We start from the raw sequence: 25,586 nt of genomic DNA on the forward strand, positions 1-25,586 counted from the left end.
CACCTCTAACGCTACCGGGTTATACAGCGCCCCGTCTCTACCTAACTTACTGCTCGCCCCGCCCATTATACGCATGGTTGGCAGCCAACAGCGCTCTGATTGGCTAACCGCACCGACCCGAGCCACGCTGTCTTGACCATTTCGGCTTTTGATTGGCTAAAGAATCCATTCTGTGTTGTGATTGGCTGCGCGTTGCTGTCCGTCATCTGTGTCTAGTCCCCTTCGTTATTTTCCGTCGCGGTCAGAGCTGGAGGTGGGGATGCTCCGCTGCCACCGCTGACTGACACGGCTGCTTACGCCTCGGTAACTGGAAGCAGGCTTCTGGGAACGGATAGGCCTGGGAGGAATCCCCGGGGTGGTGGTGGAAAGGAATCCGGAATTCACTGCCGAGGGCGGGGAAAAGATTGGAATTGGAGGCCGGGGTCTGGGCCGCGCGCTGTTGCCTGGGGGTCTCAGCTCCGCTTGGATACTGGTAACATCTAGTACATCAACGGTGAGTGATAGAGACCGTAACGACCTGAATTGTCTTGAACTCAAACTTGTGCCGCACTGACTTCATTGTGCGTCTTCATCGCCAGAGACGGAACGAGCCCTTGTAATGGAGATAGAGCGATCAGATTGGATGATCTGGAGTCGTTATGAGATAGTATCAGTTTGGTGGTATCGTGACATGGTTACAGAAACAAATCTGCTGAGATCTGATAGGTTTCTTTATGTTCTGTGTATGGAGATCTCACTATCAACTAAACGATCTCCTGTACGATCTGATTGTACAATCACAGCAAAACCTCGGGCTCTGTGACTTAACTTGTGATCTCAGCTCGATCTGTTGGCAGATTTATAGGTTGGGAATGAACAATCCTGGGAGAATATGACTGTTCATCCCCGAACTATAAATCTGCCAACAGATCGAGCTGATCTGCCAGATAATGATTGGGAGGATGATGGAAATGTAACAGGTCTAGAAAAGTGCTTCTTCTAATCATCCAATACCCCCTGTGTATGAGGGTGTGGCCTCTTATTATTGGGGGGCGGCGGCACTGGCTGGACACTTATTATTATTATGGGGCGGCCGCACTGGCTGGACACTTATTATTATTATGGGGCGGCCGCACTGGCTGGACACTTATCACTTGCAATGTCTGTATCCGCTTCACCCTTCAAATCTTAAAGGGCTTGTCCACCTGTTTGGGGACAATTCTAATGCTCGTATTTGTGGCTAAAATTACAATTTGCCATTGGGTTTGATTACAAAGTCTGCCCGGTTCGCCTTCTACAGCCTCTACATTGTGCTGTCTATTACTGGCTTCCGAGTGAGCTGAGGATCTGTCAGTGAGCTCCTTCTGTCTGACATAGTCTGTAACTCCCTTTTTTTTTTTTTCTCTCAACTCCTCTCAGCTGATTTGTGATCATAGACCACATCAAAGTAGAATCTGCAGGAAAACAAAGAGCCTGTAAAAGCCAAATGGTGCAAAATGTGTCATTAAATCCAAATGCTATAATGATTTTTAACCAAAAATTAAAAGCAAACAAGTCCCAAAGGTGGACAGCCCCTCTAATATCTGGGTCAGTGGAATGATTTATGCCCCCTGCTCCCCCATTCTTCTGCAACACAGACTGTTTTTTTGCCTGAATTCCACAGCAAGTCGTATTTCTAGATTTCAGCTCAGAATTCCGTTGCAGATTGTACAAGTGTTCGGGCAGGTGGGGCCGTGGAAATATAATTGTTAGAACCAGAAATATTTACCCCGTTCCCCCTGTATCTCCTGTGTGTAGACTTTCCTAATGGGGGCATATATATTATTTGTAATAGTTACATTATTATTGGGGGATCTTCCTGATTACTTATCTCTTGCATAGTTTGTATCACAGTCCCTCACCTTTTTAATAGCTGCTTTATTAGGGAATTGCGGCCCCCGATTTTCCCTTGGCACAGGCTTGTATCTCTAGGTGGCCCCTGATGTGATGCTTTCCCTGTGCTGACACCATTCTTGCAGCCTTTCTTCTGCCTGAACCCCACTATGTCACCTCTCCCTATAGAATTCCTCCTTGGCCTCTGTCTTCTTGCTTCCAGCACTAGATGTGTAGATGGAGGGTGCTGCGCTCTCCCTGCACCCTCCTTTCCCCTTCACATTTTCTTTTCTTCGCTTTCCCTATCATCTTTCTGTTCTCTGCTCCTTGATCAGATCGGTTTTGACACCACTCCCTTCTCTGCTCGCTGAATTTGTGGGTAATCTGACTTTTGCCAATTGTCTTGTGGTTGCCCTGGTTAAGTGGGGTGCTATCCATGCCTTTCTTTATAAATGAGGTCTGCGCCCTTTCTTTCCTCTGCAGCGTACAGAGGAGGCTGATATGATTGGCATAGTGCTGCACGCTGGCTGCGCAGGTGATCAGTGATACTCTCGTCTTTGTGTGTTGTGCCCAGGTTTAGTTTGGCTTTGGTGTCACAGTATAATTTTGGCATCGTACCCAAATCTGCCCATTTGTTTCAGTTCAGTTTTAGACCTGATGTAAAGCCTGGCATCGCCCCAGCGGTTCTGCATTGTTAAGCACTAGTAATACGCCACCATTTTCCCCTTCCATGCATAGTGTAGCGCCATAGTATTCACCCACATTGGCCTGCATGTGGTTCATTCACTTTCCCCTGATTGTATCCAGTCACATAAACATGACTCTCGACCCAGCAGTGATACCGGAGGGTCTCGCTGCTTTTAATGAGGAGGAACTGTACAACTACCCATATGGCAAGTGCTTCTGTTCACCCCCTGATCTGGGCAATGCTGCAGTTCTTCTGTTACTGTTCCTAGAAATGTACGAGTAAATTGACGACTGGGTGTTACCGTTCACGTTGTCAAAGAGGCTGTAACTAAAGAGTCCATTACTGACAGCGCTGATTGGTCAGTGACAGGGCGCAGTCAGACGGCCATATACAGTACAGACCAAAAATTTGGACACACCTCATTTAAAAATTTTGCTGTATTTTCATGACTATGAAAATTGTACATTCACACTGAAGGCATCAAAACTATGAATTAACACATGTGGAATTATATACTTAACAAAAAAGTGTGAAACAACTGAAAATATGTCTTATATTCTAGGTTCTTCAAAGTAGCCACCTTTTGCTTTGATGACTGCTTTGCACACTCTTGGCATTCTCTTGATGAGCTTCAAGAGGTAGTCACCCGAAATGGTCTTCCAACAATCTTGAAGGCGTTCCCAGAGATGCTTAGCACTTGTTGGCCCTTTTGCCTTCACTCTGCGGTCCAGCTCACCCCAAACCAACTCGATTGGGTTCAGGTCTGGTGACTGTGGAGGCCAGGTCATCTGGCGTAGCACCCCATCACTCTCCTTCTTGGTCAAATAGCCCTTACACAGCCTGGAGGTGTGTTTGGGGTCATTGTCCTGTTGAAAAATAAATGATGGTCCAACTAAGCGCAAACCGGATGGAATAGCATGCCGCTGCAAGATGCTGTGGTAGCCATGCTGGTTCAGTATGCCTTCAATTTTGAATAAATCCCCAACAGTGTCACCAGCAAAGCACCCCCACACCATCACACCTCCTCCTCCATGCTTCACTGTGGGTACCAGGCATGTAGAGTCCATCCGTTCACCTTTTCTGCGTCGCACAAAGACACGGTGGTTGGAACCAAAGATCTCAAATTTGGACTCATCAGACCAAAGCACAGATTTCCACTGGTCTAATGTCCATTCCTTGTGTTCTTTAGCCCAAACAAGTCTCTTCTGCTTGTTGCCTGTCCTTAGCAGTGGTTTCCTAGCAGCTATTTTACCATGAAGGCCTGCTGCACAAAGTCTCCTCTTAACAGTTGTTGAAGAGATGTGTCTGCTGCTTGAACTCTGTGTGGCATTGACCTGGTCTCTAATCTGAGCTGCTGTTAACCTGCGATTTCTGAGGCTGGTGACTCGGATAAACTTATCCTCAGAAGCAGAGGTGACTCTTGGTCTTCCTTTGCTGGGGCGGTTCTCATGTGAGCCAGTTTCTTTGTAGCACTTGATGGTTTTTGCAACTGCACTTGGGGACACTTTCAAAGTTTTCCCAATTTTTCGCACTGACTGACCTTCATTTCTTAAAGTAATGATGGCCACTCGTTTTTCTTTACTTAGCTGCTTTTATCTTGCCATATTACAAATTCTAACAGTCTATTCAGTAGGACTATCAGCTGTGTATTCCCCAGACTTCTGCACAACACAACTGATGGTCCCAACCCCATTTATAAGGCAAGAAATCCCACTTATTAAACCTGACAGGGCACACCTGTGAAGTGAAAACCATTTCCGGTGACTACCCCTGGAAGCTCATCAAGAGAATGCCAAGAGTGTGCAAAGCAGTCATCAAAGCAAAAGGTGGCTACTTTGAAGAACCTAGAATATAAGACATATTTTCAGTTGTTTCACACTTTTTTGTTAAATATATAATTCCACATGTGTTAATTCATAGTTTTGATGCCTTCAGTGTGAAAGTACAATTTTCATAGTCATGAAAATACAGAAAATTCTTTAAATGAGAAGGCGTGTCCAAACTTTTGGTCTGTACTGTAAATCGGAGCTGGATCAGACCGCAGTGCACGGACTGGCCGACGGCCCTCCCAATCCATGCGTTACATCTTCATGTATTTCTATGCAGCTGTCACACTCGGGTCGGGAGAGCCACTGGCCAGTCCGTGCACTGCAGTCCGATCCCGCTCCGATTTTATATGGCCGTCTGACTTTTCCCATACTTCTACAGCTTTACCAAGAACGTGGCGTCATGCTGTTCCTGTGTTACACCTCCGAGAAATTTTTCATCGACAGCTGGCTGTTTCCAGCTGAAGTATTTACAAGGGCAGACGTGTCTGGAGAGCGGATCGATCCTCTTTTTAGGGGTTGTCCTGGGATAGGAGAAAGCTCCTCCCTCACAAACGGTGCTGACTGATGGGGGCGCTCATGGGTTATGTCCGATATTGCATTTCACTGATGCTGTTTTAGGGCTTGAAGTAGCTGACCCGATTTTCTTAATCGGCATAATTTCTGTATAGCAGATGTTGGCACCATATAAACAGTGCGGGATTGAGCGTTTTTCACACTATACTTGCATTTTTAGGTCCTTTTGTTTCATTCTTTACCCCAAATGAATTGAGCTCTGGTCCCCCCCCCCCCATAGACTTCTCTACCTAAACATCACCAGAAAAAAAGCTACTAAAGCCCTAAATTCTAACTACAGGGGAGATGACCCCAACAAGTTGGTTGGCAGGGGGTTAGCACTGTCTTCGGGGGCGGCACTGTGCGCAGCCTCATGCTATAGCTGCGCACTTTTGCTTGGTGGCCTGAACAATCATTGGGAGCGTGAGTTTAGGACCCCCACTGATCAACTTTGCATCAGAGGGCTATGTAAATACTTTGGGTCTGTTCCCCTGTAGGTCTCGGACGCTGTAGCTTTAAAGTAATTAAACTCACTGAGGTTATTTGTACAGATAATAGATTTAGAAGATCATTCGTAACTTCTCATAAAAATCTGTTTTGGAAACACTTTAGGAGAACAGTGACCTGAGCCAAGTAGTCGTTCAAAGCTCTAGTGGACGAGATGAGGAACAGCGGTGGATGGCGATATCCTACTATGAAGGGGGCTGGCCTGGTTTAGAAACACATGGCTGCTCTTTTCCTAACACCGCGCCCCACCGATCTATGTGATGTGTCTAGAGTTACTGCTCAGCCCCCTTTGAAATGAATGGAGCTTGGCTGTGAAGCCATAACTTCTGTAAGCAGGTGACGCTATTTCTGGAAGAGAGCAGCTTTTTTTTTTTTTTTTTAATACCTAAAGGGGTTGTCCATAGGATAGGTGATAACTTGTAGATAGGCGGAGGTCAGTGCGCTCACATTCCCACCGATCGTCAGAAAGGGAAACTTTTATCCCCGTTACAAAGTGACGCGGCAGTGTTCAGGCTCGGCTCTGCTCCATTCATTTTCCATGCGGATGCTGAGCGCTGCACTTGGCTTTTTTTTTGGCAGCCACATAGGGAATGACTGGAGCAACGGTCGGGCGTTCAACCTAGTAACTTTTTTTTCACTGGACAACCCCTCTAAACACCCCCTCCTCATCAGAGAACAGCAACTTTTGGCATTCTAGTTTTTGTGAAACCACAACTCTCAGCATTTCCTATCAAACATAGACTTGTCAGTACATATTAAGAGTTGTAATTGTACAACTAGCGTGCCGCTGGTTAATGACTGACCCATGTTACCGCACATTCAATTCTTGCATGAGGTTTTCAATATCGTCAGTTTTGCCCCATATAATCAATGTTGGGGGGTCGCACCTGTTCCTGCCGCTGTCTGCAGGAGCTCAGTAATTCCTCTATACACGAAAGGAGAGTGCCTCTGCTCTGGAAACATACAGAAGCCTCCAAAATACGCTCCCCGTCCTCTGTAGCCAAAAGTATGGTCAACACAGCAGTGGGACACAAGCGTGGCTTAGGGGCTAATGTCCTGCCGAGTCTCCTTACCCTCTCTGTGCCTCTAGTCCAGTGGTAAAACAATGACCTTATCCAACCATTAAATTTTGTTTTTGTTAGTAACTGTTGCAAAAAAAGTTTTAAAACTTCAAAAGAAAAAGTTCACTGCTCTTATACTCCAGCGATCCAGTGTCCCCCCCCCCCCTCCCACTCCAAATGTCTGTCTCCACAGCCAATCAGTGGCCTCAGCTGTGACTCCTTGTTCTATTGGCATCACCGCTCAGCCAAGAGGCCACTGATTGACTGCAGTGGTCACGTACAGCCCACACAGGAGAACCACTGGATCAATGGGTGTAATAAAGGTGAGTATTTTTTCTTTTGCTGTTTTAAGGAATTTGAAGCTTCATTTTAATTTTTTGTGATGTTACAACTGATGCAAGGACACTTACTGAATACAAGGCGGGGGTGACTGGAGCTTTATACTGGACACCGGCTGCAAGATGAATGGATAGCTAAAAAAAACACCAACTTATAAAAAGTGGAATCATCTGATTGGCTGCTAAGGGCAACTGAGTGAGTTTCACTTTACACCATGTTTGATAACTCTCGCCCTTCATAACCTTATTACACTTTCTGTCCACCTACTTTTGGACCACTATATATATATATTAGTACAGACCAAAAGTTTGGACACACCTTCTCATTTAAAGATTTTTCTGTATTTTCAAGACTATGACAATTGTACATTCACACTGAAGGCATCAAAACTATGAATTAACACATGTGGCATTATATACTTAACAAAAAAGTGTGAAACAACTGAAAATATGTCTTATATTCTAGGTTCTTCAAAGTAGCCACCTTTTGCTTTGATGACTGCTTTGCACACTCTTGGCATTCTCTTGATGAGCTTCAAGAGGTAGTCACCAGAAATGGTCTTCCAACAATCTTGAAGGAGTTCCCAGAGATGCTTAGCACTTGTTGGCCCTTTTGCCTTCACTCTGCGGTCCAGCTCACCCCAAACCATCTCGATTGGGTTCAGGTCTGGTGACTGTGGAGGCCAGGTCATCTGGCGTAGCACCCCATCACTCTCCTTCTTGGTCAAATAGCCCTTACACAGCCTGGAGGTGTGTTTGGGGTCATTGTCCTGTTGAAAAATAAATGATGGTCCAACTAAACGCAAACCGGATAGAATAGCATGCCGCTGCAAGATGCTGTGGTAGCCATGCTGGTTCAGTATGCCTTCAATTTTAAATAAAGCACCCCCACACCATCACACCTCCTCCTCCATGCTTCACAGTGGGAACCAGGCATGTAGAGTCCATCCGTTCACCTTTTCTGCGTCGCACAAAGACACGGTGGTTGGAACCAAAGATCTCAAATTTGGACTCATCAGACCAAAGCACAGATTTCCACTGGTCTAATGTCCATTCCTTGTGTTCTTTAGCCCAAACAAGTCTCTTCTGCTTGTTGCCTGTCCTTAGCAGTGGTTTCCTAGCAGCTATTTTACCATGAAGGCCTGCTGCACAAAGTCTCCTCTTAACAGTTGTTGTAGAGAGGTGTCTGCTGCTTGAACTCTGTGTGGCATTGACCTGGTCTCTAATCTGAGCTGCTGTTAACCTGCGATTTCTGAGGCTGGTGACTCAGATAAACTTATCCTCAGAAGCAGAGGTGACTCTTGGTCTTCGTTTCCTGGGGCGGTCCTCATGTGAGCCAGTTTTTGTAGCTCTTGATGGTTTTTGCAACTGCACTTTGGGACACGTTCAAAGTTTTCCCAATTTTTCGGACTGACTGACCTTCATTTCTTAAAGTAATGATGGCCACTCGTTTTTCTTTACTTAGCTGCTTTTTTCTTGCCATAATACAAATTGTAACAGTATATTCAGTAGGACTATCAGCTGTGTATCCACCTGACTTCTGCACAACACAACTGATGGTCCCAACCCCATTTATAAGGCAAGAAATCCCACTTATTAAACCTGACAGGGCACACCTGTGAAGTGAAGACCATTTCCGGTGACTACCTCTTGAAGCTCATCAAGAGAATGCCAAGAGTGTGCAAAGCAGTCATCAAAGCAAAAGGTGGCTACTTTGAAGAACCTAGAATATAAGACATATTTTCAGTTGTTTCACACTTTTTTGTTAAGTATATAATTCCACATGTGTTAATTCATAGTTTTGATGCCTTCAGTGTGAATGTACAATTTTCATAGTCATGAAAATACAGAAATTTCTTTAAATGAGGTGTGTCCAAACTTTTGGTCTGTACTATGTATGTATGTATATGTGTTGGCTTTTTAATGTCTATATAACTAAACAGTATGCAGTGTGATATGGTGACGGTTATGGAGGAGGGGGATGCAGCTGCAGAAGGGAGCAATATTAGGAGACACCTGATGTCTGAGCCAATGGATAGGAAAGCTGCACAAAGACGTTTTCTGTCTGCGTTACTTTCGTACCCCCTCCCCCAATTGATGGCATATACTCAGCAGCTCCTTTATTGGTGCCCCAGGCTGTTCTCTCCCAGGCTTTGAATAGGTTGAGCCTTGCACTTTATGCAGGTTTTGCTCTGTCAGCAATATGATATTTCCTGCATCTGTAGCTCAGGTGATTCGCTTTGTTAGTTCAACGGTGACGTCTAATGTCCCAATTGTTCCAAATTTTACATTAAGCCCAGAGGCCGTGCTGGTGTCAGCAGACGATGGCGGCTGATGAATTACTTTTCCAACAGTAACCACAAAGGCGAGTCATTTTCGGTGAAGACACCTGCTGGGATACAGTGTCGCCTTCCCCTCATCCCGGAGGAACCTGGCCATGAGTAATGCTGCCTGTCAATGACCGGGTCTCTTTCATGGTGAGACTATTGGGAACTGCTAAAAAATTGTCAGTGGGATGACCTGATGCCTTCTGAGCTGCATTCTCAATTCTGATAATCATCATTGGAGACGATCTAAAATGTTCAGGCTGCTTTTTTTTTTTTTCTTGAATAAAAGCTTTAGACTTTATAAAGGCTGGGACACATGATTATGTAAAGCAATGTCATGGATTTATAAAATCAGCTAAGTGACAGTGAAACCTTGTTTATACTGGGGGCTGCGTCACATTCTCGATGCTGTTTTTGAAAGGTGGAAGAACAAAAACAGCAGATCCAGCATTGTTTCATTTGATTGTCGCCGTGTTGGATAATGTTGCTCCGAAAAAAATACACTTTTTTTCTTATTTAAAGTTGGTTTTTTTTTTGTTGTTGTTGTTTTGTTCTAAATGATAGATAGATATATAAATAAATAAATTTTGGTTACATGACATGCTCCCTTACATAAACACACTACATTATTCCTGCATTGTCATGTTTTATACCTTATTTTTAGTATTTAAAAAAAAAAAAAAAAAAATTTAAAGTTTGGTATCAATAAAAAAAATTAGCGCTGTCTGACTTTTCCAGGCTTTTCTTCCCTGCACATAGCTGCAGGATGAGTTAACTGAGAATCCGTCAGTGTGTTCATTCTGAAGGGGGAGTTTTGTAAGTTATATCTTGTTTTTGTGTTGCTTTAAGACCATAAACCATATAAAAGCTTAGTTGAACTTGTGATGTGGTTATATATCAGCTAAGGGAAAGTTAGAAAAAGACACATATGAAAGTTACAAACTCCCGTTAGCATAAGCTCACTGAAGGATTCTCAGTTAACTCATTCTGTAAATGGAAACTAAGAGCCTGTAAAAGCCAAATGGTTAAATTTTTATTGAAGGCCAATTGCTAAAATAATTTCAAAATAAATATACAATGCCCCCTGAAGTTGTCCATATCCAGTGAACCTTCACTTTGTTGCGTGCAGGAAGCCACCGGATGACAGTGTCTGCTGCAGCATAATTACTACAGAGCCCTACGGACAGTGTGTGCAAAACCCTCTGTAAATCTTAGTAAGAAATCTGAAGCTCGTGGCGGGGGACGCTCTTGCACCCACACTAGGGCTCTGTTTGGGATCGCTATACACCACAGTAATGATCAGAGTGCTGCCTGACCATCTTTAGTCCCAATACAAGATTTTGGCCTTTTCTTGCCTATTCGTTGATGGCAAGCAGCAGTAATGTTCCTCTGCAGTTGGAGCGACTCAAGTACTTTCTCTTTCGTGATCGGGCAATATGTTTAATTCACCATCTGGTGCAACCTGCATTAACAATTAATCAGATTACAATAAAAGAGTGGGCTGACTATTCCCTGCAGGCCTCGGATCAGTTGGCAGATGCTGGAGCATTAGATAATTTTGCCGGTGCCTGAAGTTGATGTCATTTCTATAAGTTTGTAGCAGTCGGATTATTTCCCACAGCTTTTTCCTGTGTGTTTTCTACTCATGAAGTGATGTAAGCGTGGCTGTGTTCCCATTGTAAATGCTCTTGTCTGCTTGCATTTGCAGGTCTTGTTGGATCACCCTTAAGTGGAGGCATATTTTGCACTAGAAAAGGAAGACCTCGCCTCTTCTCTTCTTGCACTTGTCATCTTGTTGCCTTGGAGCCATAAAGCCGCATCGCACTCAAGCACAGCAACACTTCAGCACTTGGGGATGAGCGTGCAGGCAAAAATGTGTTAAGACTTGCATTTCTTTCAGCTGCACTCATTCAGGTTCCACAATGAGGATCATGATGCAGAAATAATTAACGGTAAGTCGATGCAAACCAGGCGTATAGCCTTTGTATTAACCTGAACTATCAGATGCCTGTACACCAATATACACGCTGCTGATGGTAAAGCATTGGCACATAAATATCATTTCCATTAGTTAAAAAGGTTTTCCAGATTTGGAAAACCCCGATCTGCATTAAAAATAACTCACAAACGATCTTTACCCACTCTCCCCAGGTCCAACGCTGAATCTTCTCTGCTTGTCTGTTGTCTGCAACACTGAAGTCACATTGATAACGCTGCAGCCAATAACTGAGCTCCACAGTTGGGGGCCGCCGGCGTGACACCGGGGGCTGCCACCTGGGGAGGGTGAAGAAAGTAGTTTGTTTGTTTTTATTTATTACTTTTTTTTTTTTACACAAAGTGCAACTTGTGGACAGAGGTTTTCCAAAAGAAGAAAACCCCATTTAAACTAGTAATCCCATCTCCTAAAGTGATGGTAAATTAATAGGCTGTCCTATCACACTATAACCAGTGGGATCTGACCTCAGGGACACCAACCAGACCGATCCTGTGAGCCCATATGGCAGATGCCATCAACACTGGAAAAATGAGACTAGTGCTAAAGGGGTTTTCCTTTGTGACTGCAGACTTGGGAATTCTCCAACTGCGGGCTTGTGACCACAAGTAAGTGATTTGCATACATTTGGTCACATGCCAACTAGATGTGCGCGGCCTTGCTCAATACAACTGAACTGAGCATGGCCGGATACGTTTAGTCTGACTGTGGCCTGGAGTATGCATATCGCTTACTTGAGGTCACATGGCATTGTGTGTGCTGTGAGGATTCACAAGTCTGGAGACTTGTACCCCTTGGTCGGACTATCCCTTTGATGGGTCAGGAGGTGCAGTGGAATTATTCAAGTTATTCGTTCTGAAGTCATTTTAGTCTTCATTGGTACCAAGGTAATGATATTTTTTATTTCTCAGTCACATGGAATTATTAAATGGATTTTCTCCTCATAAATGGGTATAGCTGCATACAACTTGTGAAAACAAGCAACTTTGCAATTTTACCTTTTTATTAAAAATACTCTTTTCTATTTAATGTTGGGATTTTTGTTGTTTTGTCGTTTATTGCATGTTGCCTAGGTTCCCAGCCTCCTCTGCAGTCTGAGGCGGCTGGATCTGACCAGCTTCAGTATCCCTCTTATACGGCAGAGACAAAGCTGCCTCTGCTTGCAGCACTGGAGAGTGCACAGGTTGTGCCAGCGGCTCCGACACACCTCTGGTCTGGACTGTCAATCATCAAAAATCCACCACCTCTGGTGAGCCGGGAGTGGTGCGCTACTGAACTGCAGTCATGAGAATAACCCTGAAGTCCACTTACCTTGTTCCCTACCATGTCTTGTGGGGCTTGATGTGGAAGGTGGGGGTTATCACTCGGACTCGGTGTTGCATACATCACACTATTGCAATGTAATGCAAGGTTGCGTTATTTGCCAGGGCAGGAAATGCTGTTTCTAGCGGACCCCCTCCATGCAATCTATGCACCCTGATAAGGCACATGGACCAGGGCTGTCCAGCTCCATTATGGCAATGCCTTCAGTATGTGACGATGCACACAGCTAAGGCCTTTGGCCACTTCTTCCTTTTGTGCCCTTTGGTGTTACCCAGTGTATTTGATGTGTGTGTAGGTGCAGACGCTGCTTCCACAGGATTTGAACAACCTACAAAACTGCGCTGACCTTGTGGAGTTTTCAGAACAATGGTCTTTTATGTGAAAGGTGTTATGAACAACTCCTTTAAAACAGAAGAGCTCGTTTAATGACTGATAAAGATGTAGTTCATCACACTTTATATAAAAGACTATTGTGCTGGACTTGGGTTATGTTAGTGATTTTTTTTTTATATTTTTTTTTTGTGTTTTGGTATGTAAAAACTGAAATAGCGTCACTTTCACCTGCCTCACCATATGGCCACGTTCCCACCATGAGCTTTTTGTGAGTTTTGATGTTGCAGATTTTCTGCACCTATTAAAAATGGGTTATTTTCACTTTAAAAAAAAAAAAAAAAAAAAAAAAAAATACACAACCTAGCCTAAATATTTACCATATAGCTCACCATTAGTGACAGTAAATGTAATTTTAACATTTTACCACCTTATCTGCCCATGTGGTGTGTGAGACATGATTAGACACATCCAGAATGAAAACTCATTTCTAGCTGATAATACAATCTAGCACCTGTCCCTATTTTAAAAGCATCTAACAGTGTTATAAATATATCTATATCTAGATATAGATTTATTTATATCTAGATATATCTATATCTCTATATCACACACACATAACACACATTGACCCCGTTCTACGCCCAGGTTGCGAGCGTTTTTATTGGTATATGGCTCCCTATCCTGGTATGCATGGTGTCCCTCATCCCCAATCCTGGTATGCGTGGCGTCACTCACCCCCATCCTGGTATGCATGGTACCCCTCATTCCTATTACGCTGCACACATACAAAAAAATAAACACTTATACTCACTCTTCTTCCCTGTGCTCCAGCGCTGTGTCCTGTTCTGCCAGAGGCCAGGGAAGGAATGCGGCGCCGGAGTACTTGCGTGCCCATACCGCGCTGTCCGGCGCCATTTTGCTGAAGACACACTGGAAATGTGTCTTCAGTAAAATGGCGCCAGATATCGCTATGCTCATGCGCTGATTCCGACGCCTCACTCCTGCCCCGGTCTTCGGCCAGAAGAGAGGTGCCATGTGGCAACACTCCTCTCGATCGGGTAAGTATGGCGCTGGAGATCGCGGTATGCGTTCAGTGTCTACGCATAACGCGATCCCAGGCGCCATACACTCCTCTTACCTGTAACTGTTCCATGCGTTCTTCTGCTGGAGCCAGACTACGTGTCGCGCTTGCTCAGTCTATTAAGGCTTCGGACAGAGGGACGTGTGTGTGTGCGTGTGTATGTAATATATATATATATATATATATATATATATATATATATATATATATATATATATATATATATATATATATATATTAATATATATATATTAATATATTTTTATTTTCAGCACAGAGTATCTCAGATAAGAGAGGTAATATAGTACAATAGAAAATAGAATTGAACCGGCTTAAAAGAGGTTTTTTTTTTTTTTTTTTTTTTTTTTGTTTGTTTTTTTAAGTATGTTGCACCTCCAAACTTTGAAGGAAGGCAAGCAACCCTGTTTGCTTTCTTCATTTTATTATTACAGATCACCGTTTAAAAATTATGAATCAGTCAACAAGTACATGGAAAATATCAAGTAATGCACTGTGGAAGAGTTGTATTAGACGACCATGAACAACACTCATCTCCAGCTGATACCTTGCACCTGTCCCTATTGTAAATGCAGCTAATAGCAGTATCAATAGGGAATAGAATAGATTTTTATTTTTTTCCAGCAGTATAAAGCAATAATGCTTGACTGGATTGGTGTAATACGCTATCCATACTGCGATCACTCACCCGTAAACAAATTTCAGATAAGAGAGGTAATATTGTAGAATATAGAAGCGATTTGAATTGCCCTTCCCATTATTAAGGAGTGGATCTCCTATACTGTTGGTGCTTATATGTTACAATACCCCCGGTGGCACTAAAAACCATCTCTGACAAAATGCTAGCGGCCAGAACCTCCAAGGTGTAGAGAGACTGTGTCCAGCTTGGATACCCAATAGCTGTAAGGCGCATAGGAATCACGAAGGACCATGGTACGGTCACCAAGATAGTCCTTCAGCATCTTCCACAACTTTTCCCTCCTTGTCACAGTAACCTGCGCATCAGGGCCTGGTTGCTGGGATGGTCTGAGAAAACTGTCCCAGACCTTTGGCAGTCTTCTGCTGCATCTGCTTATTTTCTCCCTCACCTGTACTCCTTGGTTTACCAAGAAACTGTGACCTCTGCTGTCAGTGTTGTCAGATGGGATTTTTTTTTTTTTTAATAATCCTGCAACATACAACATAGGAATGGGTTTCCTATACTGTTATTGTGTATGCAGTAACTGCAATGGCTGCCAGAAATTACGAAGCACTCCAATACCTCTTTGAAGAGATGTAGAGGAGGGCCTCATTAAAAAATTGTTCCCATTATAAAGGAGTGGGTCTCCTATACTGGTAATGCCCATGCACTAATTTCATGGATTGAAAAACATTGACCCCTGGGGGGTATACATGAACATACTATGTGACATACAGCATGTTGGAGGTAGGCCTCGAAAAATAGTTCCTACTGGCATCATAAACACCCTTAAAAATTATGTGCTTGTTGCATGATGGTCGCCCTTTTATGGTAGTGGAGGATAAGGAGAAGGAGGAGGGTGACATATAAAATAGAAAAAATCATGAAGCATATGCTCATGTCTGGGTGTGAAAAGGTACATGGGAATAGATCCCCCAAAAAATAACCACTGGATTTGACTTTGTGCCGCTTCTATCATCCGGTGGTGTCGAAGTCTGGCCCAATCCAGCCCTTGTTCATTTTTATAAGAGTCAGCCTATCAGCATTTTCAGTTGACAGGCGGATGCGCCTATCAGTTATAACGCGCCCGGCAGCACTGAAAACCCGCTCTGACAAAACGCTAGCGGCAGGGCAGGCCAGGCCTTCCAAGGCGTAGAGAGCCAGTTCATGCCACGTGTCCAGCTTGGATACCCAATAATTATAAGGCACAGAGGAATCATGGAGGACGTTGGTATGGTCGGCAAGGTACTCCAGCGTCTTCCAAAACTTTTCCTTCCTTGTTAGAGTACCCCGCGCATCATGGCCTGGGCGCTGGGAGGGTCTGAGAGAACTGTCCCAGACCTTTGACAGCGTTCCACTGCCTCTGCTGCATCTGGTTTGTGTCTCTCTCACCTGTACTCCTTGGTTATCCAAGGAACTGTGATCTCTGCCGCCAGCGTTGTCAGCTGTGAATTTTTTTTAATATTCTGGTACTACAACATTTTACTAGCCCTCTCTGCCATGGGAAGGAGAAATAAAGTTCTCCTTGTAGCGTGGGTCTAGAATTGTGACCAACCAGTTATTGCTGTCTCCCAAAATGCGTACAACGCGAACGTCACGGGAAAGGCAGAGGAACATAGTCAGCCATGTGTGCCAGACTGCCAACAACCAAGACATACTGTCCCCAAGGGTAGGTTTACCTACCCAGTAACTGCGTTGTCGAGGGCAGGGGTAATTGTCAGGGACACGTGCTTGTGTAAGGCGGGGACGGCACAACAAGAGAAATAGTGGTGGCTGGACACTAAGTACCAAGGGACGGCCGCTGCCATGAGGTTGCGGAAAGCTTCCGTCTCCACGAGCCTAAAAGGCAACATTTCCAGAGCAAGCAGTTGAGAAATGTGGTAGTTTAGTGTTGTGGACTGTGAGTGGGTGGCTGTGTATTTGTGTTTGTGTTCTAAGGACTGGGATAGGGACAACTGAACGCTGCGCTGGTACAAGGACGTGGTTGCTGATGGTGATTGTTACAAGTGTGCAACGACGGATGCAGGGTGGGAGGCATCTTCGCCTGCATCATGGACGGAGGCTTGGCTTGCACGGACAACAGGGGAAGAGGCAGTGGTGTCACCCGCAGACACTGTTTCTGGACACTGGCGTTTGGATGCTTTACTGTCTTTTGCCTGAGCATGCTGATGGTGGTCAGGCTGGTAGGTTTGCTGCTCCCGCTGATGATGGCTTGGCAGATGCTGCAAATGGCCTTTTTTGGGTTAACTGAACAGTCTTTAAAAAAGAGCCACTTGGGAAGACCTAGCAGTTGCCTGCCTTTTGTCTGTGACCACTCCACTGCTTGTTCCTTCCTGTTGTGGTGCTACGACTCCCTCCCCCTCTGTGCTGCTGTCCTCGCTATGCATGTCTCCCTGCCAGGTTGGGTCAGTGACTTCATCGTCCACCACCTCCACTTCCACGTACGCAACCTGGACCTCCTGACTTTCTGGCAATTGTGTCTCATCATCATCCACCTCTTGCGACAGTAATTGCACTCTCCCGCCATCGCCTTCGTGTGACCGTGGCTGCTGAGGTATTTGGGCATCGCTACATGCGATCGCCTCTTGCCCCGCTTGAAGCGGATCGAGCGAGAGGCCAGAATCTACAAATGGAAATGTGAACAGCTCTTCAGAGTGTCAAAGTGTGGGATCAGTTGTCTCCGGGCACTCATCATGGTGGGAGGAAGGAGGCTCAGGGTGAGAATTGTGTGCTCCAGACTCACGGCTACTGAGACTGGACAGTGTGGAAGACAGGGTGATGGTGGTGGCGGCAAACTGACTGAAAGTATTATCTGCTATCCAACCAACAACTTTTTCACACTGCTCTGGCTTAAAGAGTGGTATTTCGCGGCCCCCTAGACATTGGGACAGGAAGGTAGGGGACATGATGTAGGGGTTTATTGTGCTCCCTCGGCAGGCACGGTTTCATCTTGCCCATTGCTTCGGCCTCTTCGTGCACCATCAGATTCACGTCCACTTCCCTGTCATTTGCCACGCGCCTTGCCCATTTTAAATGGACTATAATATTTTGCAGCTTGCAAAAAAAAATAATCAGGATTAATAACGCATTATTTGATCACGTCTGATGACCAATTCTTTTGCCCAGTCACGGTATAGCGATGCTATTGGTCAGCGAACAAGTGTGAATTTATTTTTGACACGCAAGTAGCAGACTTTAAATGCAGTATAATATTTTGCAGCTTTCCAAAAAATTCAGGATTAATACCGCAGTAATATTTGACCACTTGAGATGGACAAGCTTCTCTGATTCCACAATACAGCAATGCTATTCAAATCAACCAAATCTGGCAGAATTCTGCTAACAAGCAAATGGAGCAGTAAAAATGATGTATTATTTTGCTTTTTACCAAAATTAGCAGGATTAAGAGCAAAAAGAATATTAGCCCTGATATCTAGAGCTTATTGATATGCGTTCCAGCAGCAGAAAGAACGTGCAATGGACCCTATTCTGTACTATATTAGCTCTCTGCAAACTCTGCCTAACTACTGCTATCAGCTGGATTAATATTCATCAGAATGAGCCCTTACAAGGACTGTTAGAGTAGATTAATAATAGTGGTGTGGAATCTCTGTTTATAATATCCGTCAAAATCTAAAATGCGCCAAACATACGGGCGGGGACATGAGCTCCCGCCCGAGAATTGCAAAATTACTCGCCGAGCATTCCGAGCACTGTGATGCTCAGGTGAGTAACTAATAGTGTCGAGCATGCTCGCTCATCACTACTCATCATATATATGCAGAATTAAAGGGGTTATCTGGTGGCTCGCACTTCCGCATCAGGAGGTGAAGGGCTGTGCTGATATTTAGTCGAACACTTTCCAGGTCATGTGCACATCTTAATCTAATTCACAGTACAGGCACACAAGGCCCGTCAGGCGGCAGTCGGTGCCATGTCAGGCTCACCCTTTAAATTGACATAAAACACTTAATCACTTTGCATATATACAGCATTACAAACCTTATGCTGATCATGTATTATGACCCAGAGCTGCATTCACGATTCTGCTGATTTACTGGAATTGGGGTACAAACTCGCGGATAGACATTTTAGCAACTTTAACTGAAAGGGAGTTTGTCACCACCAAAACCAATGCCTTAAAAATCATACATGCAGTTTAGAATTCACAGCTTTAGGTTTACTTTAAAATAAAAATTTGTTTTATTACATGTTCAAATGACAGGTCCTCAGTGCACCCTTGGTGCGACCGGTGGCTTAGAGCACCATTCTGCTCCCTCACTTAACAACATCTGCACTTTTCCTTCGCTTGATTGAACTGAATCCCATGCCCTGCTTCTGAGCACTGACACTGCAGGAGCCCAGCGAGCACAAGCAGTGTCAGTGCGGCCTTGCTCTCATCCCTCTGCTGTCTGCATCACTCACACGCGTACTTGTGATAGTGTGAAGCAAGCTGCCAAAGCAGACGGGACAGGAGAGGGAGATGAGCGCCCCCGTTCTGACACGGAGTGTGTCCTCGCTCTCGCTGGGCTCATAGCTTGCATACTGACAATGCAGAAGATTCAGTACCGCCAGCGCTTGCTCTGCTCAAGTGAGCAATCAATCAAGCTAAGGGGTAATACAGAGGATGCTAATTGAGAGGGCAGAATGGTGCATGGAGTCCTGGGCCACACCCTCATTTGCATATATAATAAAACTAAAGTAGTGAAAATTTTATACAACCTGATTCCTCTATATCTATATGACTGTATAAGTGGTTACATTTCACTTTTGCAGTAGAGACTCCCTTTAACATTTCTCTGAACTTTACAAGTGCTTCTCACTAAATTAAATTTATGATATTCTATTTCAGTTCTTCAATACAAAAAGTGAAACTCCTATATTATATAGTCATTACACACAGAGTGATCTATTTCAAGTGTTTATTTCTGTTAATGTTGATGATTATGGCTTACAGCCAATGAAAACACAAAAGTCATTATCTCAGTAAATTAGAATACTTTATAACAACAGCTTGAAAAAATGTTTTTAAAACCCGAAATGTTGTCCTACTGAAATGTATGTTCAGTAAATGCCCTCAATACTTGGTCGGGCGCCTTTTGCATCAATTACTTCATCAATGCGGCGTGGCATGGAGGCGATCAGCCTGTGGCACTGCTGAGGGGTTATGGAAGCCCAGGTTGCTTTGATAGCAGCCTTCAGATCGTCTGCATTGTTGGGTCTGGTGTCTCTCACCTTCCTCTTGACAATACCCCATAGATTCTCTATGGGGTTAAGGTCAGGCGAGTTTGCTCCCAATCAAGCACAGTGATACTGTTTGTAAACCAGGTATTGGTACTTTTAGCAGTGTGGACAGGGGCCAAGTCCTGCTGGAGAATGACATTTCCATCTCCAAAAAGCTTGTCGGCAGAGGGAAGCATGAAGTGCTCTAAAATTTCCTGGTAGACGGCTGCGCTGACTTTGGTCTTGATAAAACACAGTGGACCTACACCAGCAGATGACATGGCTCCCCAAACCATCACTGATTGTGGTAACTTCACACTAGACCTCAAGCAGCTTGGATTGTGGCCTCTCCACTCTTCCTCCAGACTCTGGGACCTTGTGGAGTGTGTCAAGAAGGCAGTCATTGACACATCTGTCAAGTCAGCAGTCTTCCCCATGATTGTGGAGCCTACTGAAACAGACTAAGGGACCTTTTAAATGCTTTGAAACCTTTGCAGGTGTTTTTGTTAATTTATTCTAATTTATTGAGATAATGACTTGTGTTTTCATTGGCTGTAAGCCATAATCATCAACATTAACAGAAAGAAACTCTTGAAATAGATCACTCTGTTTGTAATGACTCTATATAATATAGGAGTTTCACTTTTTGTATTGAGGAACTGAAATAAATTAACCTTTTGATATTCTAATTTAGTGAGATGCACCTGTACCTGATAAAAAGCTGAGCTGAAATGTTCTTTTGTTTCCAAAGGAGCTGATGGAAACCATTTGGATGTCTCTGGTGCAAACCTGATGCAGGTCTGATGGTGAGGTCACAGCCACTCTTCTGACTCTCGCCGGCTCGGGAGGCGGCGGCTGGCTTGACGCAGAACAATTTATTAATTGCCATCATTGGAGTTCCTCTTTAAGTGTAATGATCCTAACTCCTGGAAGCTGCTGTCAGGATAATCTGTCCCTTTTTCTTAGATAAGGGCATATCAATATGTATGCAAAGTCTCACAGGGAGAGGGGGAGAAGCTGCAGCCAGAGTCAGTGATTTTGCTCATATTGGCGTGGCATTTTAATTATTTCGGGGCAGTCAATAAGTTTCCATTTCTCTGTACACCTCTGTAATCATCTGAGATGTCTGTGTCGTGGGAGAGTATTTACCACCTCATCTGAGTAACTGTGGTTTAATGAGCCGACAAACGCAGGATTATTTTAAATGTCCCTCTTAGGCTCCAATTATAGAGCAGGACAGGGTCCGGCCTCGCCCCTCATTACCCACGTGAGCCAGGAATCCGGAGTAGTGACACTTCGGAGGAGCTGCTCCGCTCCCACTTGCTGTCATGTTTTGAAATGCTTTTTTTGCTGAATCCCTCTTCTCCCAAACATACAGCCGACTCCTTCACTTAAATAACACTGTCGTCATGATGATGGGATAAAGTTGTGTTGGGTGCTGGTGATCGGCAAAGTAATCACAAGTGCAAACCTCTACAGTGGCATGTAAAAGTTTGGGCACCCCTGGTCAAAATTGCTGTTCTAGTGAACAGTTGAGCAAGTTGAAGGTGAAATGATCTCTAAAAAAGGCCTGTAAAAAAAAATAAAAATAATTTTTATTTTTTTATTTTTATTTTTTTTACAGGCCTTTTCAGAGATCATTTCACCTTCAACTGTTCACTAGAACAGTAATTTTGACTGGGGGTGCCCAAACTTTTACATGCCACTATATGACCGCTCCTGAAGATCGGTGACTGCCGCTGATGGCTTTCGTTGAGCCCAGTAAACTGATAACTCACTTTTTTTTTTTCATTGTGCATAATTCTCATTCTGGACGTCGGAGGCTTCTTCTGCCTGGCTCTGGTGACTCCATTCTCGTCATTCACTCCTATACTATATAGGGCCTGACATGTCGTCTGGTTTAGTAAGCCCTTGTAATTCCTGTTCCCCACAAGATGAGAACTATAGAATATCTATTCTTAAAACTTAGCTTAGTACCAATTTTCTGTTGTCCCTACTGGAAATGTAAGTATAAATTGACAAGTGGGTGTGCTCGTTCTTCTTGTCAATTAGGCCTGACTGCCAGCGCTGATCAGGCTGTGTAGACTGGAATAGGTATTCTGGTCTAGATAAATCATGACTGCACAAGTGATGAGATTGGCGGGGGTCCCACTACTGAGAACTGGGTCCGTTATTCCTCTGTTCTGCACTAGATCTGTCCCCAGCCTGAGGTGTGTGTGCCCGGCTGCTCCATTCTATGTATGGCACTGAAAATCAGAAGGTGGCGAAGTGTGCACTGCCTAGTCTCAGTGCCATACACTGCCGCTCCATTCACCTCAACCTAGCCGTGATCTTGTAGGACATAATTCCGACCCACCAGCAACCACCAGCACCACCAGCAACGATCTAACAAATATCCGCTGTCGAGTGGACAGAGTGGTGTATACCCCTTTAAGTCTTTTCTTTGAATGATTAATAAAGTGGCGGAGGGTGTAAAAGGGATCTATATAGGACCCACATGGGGATAAACGCTCACTGTGACCTGCAAATTAATGCCGAGGTCAATAAAATCATTTTTACGAGCACTTGGTTTTATAGCTTAGAGCGTGGGCTTGAGTGATTGTTTAAATGAAGATATTAAAGGAAGAATAAACCTAATTATGGAGTCTCCTTTCCTTCCTGTTTGAGATGGAGACATTTTTTTTTTATTTTTTATATATATATATATATATATATATATATATATATATATATATATATATATATATATATATATATATATATATATATATATATATATATATATATATATATATGTATGATATATATGTATGATATATATGTATGTATGATATATATGTATGTATGATATATATGTATGTATGATATATATGTATGATATATATATATATATATATATGATATATATATGATATATATTTTTTCTTTTAAGATTTTCACTGTAATCCTGTACATTCAGATAAATTGGTGTTTGTGAGGATAAGATAGAAAGGCTTCTAACTTCTTGTGTGAATTCCCCTGTCGTTTGCTCTATGCCGAATGGATAAATTGCTGACTCTGTCAATTGCTCCTCTGCGCTGATTTGTGACCACAAAGTTGAGCTGAATTTTTATGTGGCCATAAATCAGCTGAGAGGAGCTCGGGGGGGGAAAAAAGACAGACTTATGAACTCACTTAAGGATTCTAAGTTACCTCATTCTGCAGCCAGCAATACACAGTCAAACTGGAAAAACTTTTAACATAACCTAATTTATTTTTTTTCCCCCCAAAATACATGCATTTACAGGGTAACTAAACCTTCACGAAACTTCTCAGAACACGTTTTCCAGTATGTACAACAGGATTTACACTGTTTTGACTGTCCAATGACTTGTATCCTGCATTTCTGCCATTTTTTTTCCTTTGCAAAGTCTACATCTCAAATGTAATTGGCTCTGAGCTGGGGTTAGAGGATTAGCTGCTATGAGGTCTCCTATACACGGCACACAGATATGAGATTCCTACCCTTTTTTCCCATAGATAGCGCACAGAAGCAGCATGCAGGACATTATACAGCAGTGTAGATGTGAATCCAGCTCTGGGGTTAGGTAAAAGACTTGTTAGAAAGCTCAGGTGGAGGTAGAAGGTAGATTTATCCCTGCACATAATGCATTTGGAAAATGGGGCTCTTATTGTGGAATTTGTTGCACCTGGAGCACAAGTTGCTTCTGGATGACCTGTTATATTGTAAGAAAAATGAATAGGGGGGGACACGTCCATGAAATATTTTTCAATCCTTTTAAGTCCGCAGATTTTGCCACTTGTGGGCGGCTCCACATGGATGGACAAAAAAGTTATACATTGGGATGATTGACTGATGGAAGGTAGGCTCATCGCTGATCGTGTACAAGGATCAAGAGCCCAAACCCATCATTTGTTGTTAGATCATGATCTTTTCTTTTGGATTTTGCACCCACATTCATTTAAAATGGGTTCACAGTGTTTGAATTGGTGCAAAATCAAAGATACTTATTTTTTTTGTCTCTTTGATTTTTGCAGCCTTTTTTGAATAATTGTTGAACAACCCTTTCATGAATTTCTAAAAAGTTGTGTTAAGTCAACCGTGCAAAAAAAGAATTTATACTCCACTGGAGTACAATTGTGCAAAAATTTTACAACCTTCAAAAAGTCGCAAATGACAAATTAGGCCAAATCCCTCTCTAGAGAACTGTAATGACGGGGAAAGTGGACAAAAAGTTAACTTAAAAATAAGATAAAAAATAATAGTCACTATTAGAACCTTTTTACAGCATAAAAAAGTTGCAAAAGCAATGATGTGTATACCTCTGCATGTTTGGGGGCATCGGCAGGAATGCGCTGCATCTTCAGGTTCGGCCCCCGTGTTGCGTGCGGACCTTCTACTTACAGAAGACCTAAATTAGATGAATTGGTGGAAATTTTTCAGCTCCTTTCTGTCGTCTGGAGATTTCTAAGAATTGTTACTGAACAATACTGCAGCCGTGTGTTGTCACCCAGTGTTTGTGTGTAAATAGTAGAATAGGTCTGCAGCCTCCCTGCTTATATTGTTGGCTGCGTGTTTTTGTAAAAATATGTAACTTTGGCGTCTCTGTACAGGGATTTCTATTTCTAAAGCATGTTTAACCCCTTCCTTGCTGAAGCCAATTTTTATTTTTTTTTTCTAAGGGGTGTTCTCATTTTGGTGATGATAGTTCTGGAATGCTTCTGCCGATCCAAGTTATTCTCAGTTTTGTTTTTTTTTTGTGACATTTTACTTTTAGTGGTAAATTTAGATCAATATGATTGGCTTTTATTTATAAGAAGAAAAAAAAAAAAGCTTGAAATTTGATAAAGTTTAGAAAAAATGCCAATTTTCAAGCTTTTGAATTTCATCCCACGCAAAGTAGTTAATGAAAACCTTTCCCATATGAATGCTTTACATAGAAATACCTTGGGCAAGTCGTGTTTGTGTGGGTTTTTGGGGGACCACTTCACTTTTAGGGCTCTCGCACATGAGTATATTCATCAGACTAGTGCTATGTGATGTTTTATCGGATGGCATTCGGACCAATAGTATATTATGGGGCAGGGCAGATCTGCAATTATTTTCTCATGTAGATTCGGCATGCTCTGAGTGGCTCCGCAATTTGGATCACGCGCACCCATACAAGTATTTAGGTGCTTATGAAACGTCGAACTGTGCTTTGACATCCGAGTACAGTCTGATATCCACGGACTTAGACCATGGAGAAGATGGAGAAATTCAGTTCTCCATCTTCTCCACGCCTGTGATTAAGATTTTCTCATGCGAGAGAATAGGATCACACGAAGGTGACACTTGGTTAAAAGTTTGAGCCGAGTGTCATTGACATAACTGATCCGATTTCTCTCGCATGAGAGAACACGCGCTTTTATGACCCCGGCCTTAAAGTGACTTTCTGGGGCCTGTAAGTTAGCAGAACACCCCCTCACACCACCTACCCACGACATCCCACCCAAACAAAAGCCAGTTTTAAAAACTGAACCCCCTCAATATTCCATACCACATTTGGGAAGTGCTTCACAGGATTTAATGCAAGGTAGAATGAAACCAATGAAAAATTACAGGGGGCTTTTTCCACCACAGAAAAATATTTATAGCTGCAAATTTTTCATTTTCACAATGAGTAATGGTAGAAAATAAACCCCACAATTTGTAACACAATGTCTCCTGAGTATGCCAGTAACTCCTTGTGCGGCCAGTCCTGAACAATTGCATATCAGGGCTTGAAAAGGAAAGATCGCGA

General features: G+C 43.4%; 1 protein-coding gene across 1 annotated transcript in view; it reads left to right on the forward strand.

The window, feature by feature from the left end:
- Positions 1 to 208: 208 nt before the first annotated feature.
- Positions 209 to 25,586, forward strand: part of SOCS5 (suppressor of cytokine signaling 5) — a 48,421-nt gene continuing 23,043 nt past the window's right edge. The window contains exons 1-2 of the mRNA XM_073672065.1: positions 209 to 493; positions 10,862 to 11,105. The gene's annotated coding sequence lies outside the window, so the exon portion shown is untranslated. The remainder of the gene's footprint in view (positions 494 to 10,861; positions 11,106 to 25,586) is intronic.

Source organism: Phyllobates terribilis, unplaced genomic scaffold, assembly GCF_046119375.1.
Source record: "Phyllobates terribilis strain yellow unplaced genomic scaffold, ASM4611937v1 Scaffold_3__8_contigs__length_932513732, whole genome shotgun sequence".
NCBI classification, from domain to species: domain Eukaryota; kingdom Metazoa; phylum Chordata; class Amphibia; order Anura; family Dendrobatidae; genus Phyllobates; species Phyllobates terribilis.